We start from the raw sequence: 4829 nt of genomic DNA, 5'->3' as shown, positions 1-4829 counted from the left end.
TGAGTTAACAGTCCAGTGGTAAAAGCGCTCGGCCATTGCAGAAAACCCGTGAAACTAATCTTTCTGAAAGAAGTCGCTTTTCCTTGATATTGTCCTGTATCATTTTCCTGAGCTTGACCGCCCATAATCGCAAGTCCATATCAGTAAAAGCTGCTTCCTGAGGATTCGCCTCACAACAGCCGTAACCAAATGGATCAACTGATCTGCAGGTCCCGATGGTGGGGTTGGGACACGTTCACCCAGCAACAGTGACCGCAGCAGCACAGACTGAATGGTATCAATGTGAGAGTCTGTGTTGGATTCTGCAGTGCATTAATGAAATAGGAAATGACTCCACAACCACACGATGAAAGAGCAGCGCTCAGAAAACCAGTGCTCAGTTAAATCTGTTAGACTCTAACCTGGTGTTGTGTGGTTTTTAACTTTTTACACCATAGTCCAACACCGGCATCTCTAAATTAATGTAATGGGGGTGTGGGATGAAAAGTTCAGTTAGTGATCGTAGGAGGGAGTGAAATCTTTGAGAACGGGTGGATTTGAATTCTGACATATGAAATACAGAGATGTGAGCGAGCAGAATTTGAAGGGAAAAGATCATCACCTTGGAAAAAGTTACCTTATCCAAACAACAGATTCCTTTGTGTTTCCCAAGAGCTGGAGTAGATAGAGGAATTACTGCCGTGACTCGGATTCGAACCGAGGTTGCTGCGGCCACAACGCAGAGTACTAACCACTATACGATCACAGCATTGCACAGATGAGTGCGCTGTCACTATGCAATAAGTACAGTCTCATAGGACATATTAGGCAGCGCACCAAATGCACAATATCAGTGCTAAGCGAATAGTGGCAGATATGTGGGAACTCAGAATGGGCTGACCGCTTAATATCAGTTCCCCCAGTGGCTGTGGTGATTCCATCATTAATATGCTGAAGGCTGAGATAAGTAGATTTCTCCAAAACATCAAAAACTCCGGGGACAGTGCAGGTGTTGTTGAAATGTATGCTTCAATCGTAATGCAGTTTAACATTGGCTACTTCACCAGTTTCCCCAAACAAGGCAGTAACCACTGCTGCCACATAGTCCCAATTCCCAGCCCCAGAATCAGAGGAACTGAGTGGCGCAGTCGCGAAGATGTACAAAAAAGCTTTATCAGCCAGTGGGTGGTTGGAATTTGGAATATACTATCTGCATTGTTCAGAGCGACAGAAACCCTTACAACCTGAATAAATATTCAGATGTGAGCTTGTGATGCCAAGACATATAAGGCTGTGGAGTAAGAATTGTGAAATGTGATTCAGTTCATTAGGCATTTGTATTTGAGAAGTGTGGCCACAATTGGATGAAGGGCCTCCTTTGACACTCTTGTTCTCGGTAGTATAGTAGTGAGTATCCCCGCCTGTCACAGGGCTCAATTCTCCACTGGGGACAGTGTAAATATTTTAAAACTGTCGCTCCATTCCCAAGTGCGGGTATTGATACCTGTCCTTCTATTCTAGATGGGGCATGTCGCAGGAAGGACAGTGCTGCCTGAATAAAGGTGGGAAAGGACTGCAGCTCTCAGGAAGGCTGTGTGTCAGTGAACGGCCAAACATGTGCCTTTTGCAAACTTCACCTTGTGACTGTGTTGGAATGAAAAGTATTTGACAGCCTTGTTCCGGATTGAAGTGTTTACTAGAAGCAGGAAGCTGAGGAAGAAACAACGTAAACACATTCAAATATGAGTGCAGAAACATTTCCCGCAGCACGAATGAAATTGTAAAGGACAGAGTACCATTTTGATACATTGAATTTGGGTTCATTTATTCTGATGAGACTGTTACCAGGGTATAAAACCATTGCAAAATGATACAGCATTTACTCAGTATGATGGAACATTTTCTCAGTAATTCGCACTGGTTTTCAGAGGGAGGGTTGGGTTGATTGGCAAAGTTAAGTTGCCCTCTCCTGTCCAGGGAGTGAATTAAGTAAGTTAAGTGAATTAGCCATGGGAAATGTGGGGATAAGGTCAGAAATCACTGGACGTCAGATTATACTCCAACAGGTTGATTTGAAATCATAAGGGGGGATGGATTCCCCTTCTTCAGGTGAAATATATGGAAATAGGGAGGGGAGGTGGGTCTAGGTGAGATGCTCTTCAGAGAGTCGATACCGGCCCGATTGACTGAAATGCTCTTTCTGCAATGTAGGGTTCTGTGATTCCATGAATTGATAATGACGGGGTTTACTGGGGTGTAAAGCTATTAGAGAAGATGCTGATGGAGGTGTACTGAAGATGAGATTTTATTCACTTGTCTTCTTGGAAAACTGAGAACAGTTAGCCTTGAACCAAGGAAGACTTAATGTTTTTTTTTGCAGGTTATGAAATATTTGGTCAGAGTAAATAGGTGGAAAATTCCATCTTTCAAGTAAGTAAACATCTAGATATCAGGTGTTCAATACCTTTAAACAAACCTTTGAAGGAGAAAGAAATGATGAGAACAGAATCGCTGTCACTCCGAGAATCTGGTTTTCAAAATATTTGGAAAGGCACTTTTGTTGACATGCAAGGAATAAATTTCACAAGGAGAGACACAGCGTGTGGGTAGGTAAAGGTGTAGGGATGGGGTGTAGTCGGTCGGACGTTGTGGGGAAACAATGTCTAAGTTAATTGACTTTAAATGTAAAGAAATTCCTTTAATGTGTGCAGCTGAATAAGATTTGGTTCCAAAAACATTGTAAATGGAACTGAGTGGATTTTTTTATTTATTGTGAATGGAAGATATTACATAATGAATAGGAAGTGACCAGTTGCTTGGAGAACGACTTCCTGCTTTCATCACATGCGGTCAGGATGTGAGAACAAACACCATGATGTTTGATCCATGTAGTTCTCTGTGAAATTTGCCAAAGCAACGAGCAACAAAACTGGTGGGTTTTCTTTTGCACTTTAACCCTCTGTTTTTCTTAGCAGTATTTTCCTTAAGCTGAAATAAAGTCCGAGCAAATTTGAATACAACATTAATCGTTCCAATGAGATATATCTAATTCACTTCTGATTATTAATGAACATGGTGAGGTTTCAGCAAAATTAAAATGAAACGAACAAATCAGCGATTCTTGCGACTCAGAATGTATCAATGACAGTTATTCATTCTGACCAGCATGGCTATTTATTGGAATTTGCTGTTATTATAATTCTGGTGAAGGCAGAATCACAATGGTGTGGCCATATGTCACCCCTCTACAAAATGTGCAGTGGGGACCGAGGGATTATGGTGGTGGGTAATTATACCGCTGTGCTCTACATTCACAGGTTCGAGTCACACTCTGGTTGCTAACTTTATGTACCTCTCTGGCAGTTTTTATTTGCAGCTCACACTCTGGTATACACTGGATCGAGAATCTTGTTCTTGCCCTTCACTGCACGGGAGATTCACAAATAATCGACACCACATTAAAGTCGAAATGAAGAGTGAGAGCAGCCGTTCTATTCAATTGTAGATGAAATTGGTGAAATGAGAAAGAACCCATTTTTCTTTCCGCCCTACATTCCATCTTGTCTTTCTATGAATTTACATCGAAAGAAAGAAAAAAAAAACCTACAGATCGGGAGCACAGGCTTATCTAGTGGGGTTGTTCATGAGTATTTTGACCTAACACTTCACACAAAAATCTGATCAGTATTTCAAACAGTCAATCGGAATTGGAACCATAGAAAATGTCTCCAATGAAACAAACATTTCATTCTTTCACAACTTTCTGCTGTGTGTGAATCATACAACGATCCATCATCCAGCGTGATCACTGACTTGCCAACTGTATAACATCTAGCAACTTTCTTCAGCAATCACAGCTTCTGTACACAGCCACCTGTGCTGGGCCCAGTGTCATTTGTTGCCCCAGGCCACAGCATATTTCTACTTCCTGAGTTTATGAGCCTTGTTCCTGCTGTGTCTGATCTGTTCAATAATCCTTTTATGTCACTTCATCCCATCTCCTCACAATTCTGAACTTATGAATAAAATCAGGCGTTAGACGAAATGTTAAACCAAGTGGAAGTATGCTATTCAGCGCAAGGAGTCTGCTCAACCATTCAATGAACTCATGGTTGATTTGATTTCGGAATCCTGGTGTTGGACTGAGGTGTACAAATTTAAAAATCACACAACACCAGTTTATAGTCCAACAGGGTTAATTGGAAAAACACTAGCTTTCGGAGCGATGCTCCTTCATCGGGTGATCACCTGATGACGGAGCGTCGCTCCAAAAGCTAGTGTGCTTCCAATTAAACCTGTTGGACTATAACCTGGTGTTGTGTGATTTTTAACTTTGTACACCACAGTCCAACACCGGCATCTCCCAATCATATTTTCCCTGTCTAGTAACGTCAAGTGACCTGTCGCACATAATTGAACATTCTAAATATTCCGACCGCTGGAGAAATCGGAGCTAAAAAGGCCAAACTAAAGCAAACATTAGACAAAATAATCAGCTCCAGAAAATTGTGGAAAGACCAGTCAAAGAGGTCACAAAGGTTCGAGAGTTCCAGTCACAACCAGCCCGAGAGTTGAGCTTTGAAGAGTTTTATGCAGACTTCCTGGCACCTTGACTTGCAGCCAGTGCCTGAGCATTATACACCTCGCTTGATAATGACGACTAATGAAGGGTGTTTTCATGAAACCCATTGAATGCTGAGAATCCAGAATTTTGGAAAAATGTTGTAAAATATTTCCCAGATCATGGAAATCAGCTCAACATTATTGAAATCAAAGTACTCGTAATGGTCTTCAAGACCACCAAATTACTGTTCGGTGAAATACGTTTTGTACGTGCCTTATTGTTTTCA

The 4829-nt window shown here is 41.7% G+C and overlaps 1 non-coding gene across 1 annotated transcript; it reads right to left on the bottom strand.

The window, feature by feature from the left end:
- Positions 1-676: 676 nt before the first annotated feature.
- Positions 677-748, bottom strand: trnah-gug (transfer RNA histidin (anticodon GUG)). The gene has a single exon. It is a non-coding gene; the product is annotated as a tRNA-His (tRNA).
- Between the last annotated feature and the right edge of the window lie 4081 nt (positions 749-4829).

This window comes from Hemiscyllium ocellatum, unplaced genomic scaffold (assembly GCF_020745735.1).
Source record: "Hemiscyllium ocellatum isolate sHemOce1 unplaced genomic scaffold, sHemOce1.pat.X.cur. scaffold_427_pat_ctg1, whole genome shotgun sequence".
Lineage (NCBI taxonomy): Eukaryota > Metazoa > Chordata > Chondrichthyes > Orectolobiformes > Hemiscylliidae > Hemiscyllium > Hemiscyllium ocellatum.
The sequence above is the reverse complement of the archived record's forward strand: the minus strand, read 5'-3'. Positions and strand labels throughout refer to the sequence as shown.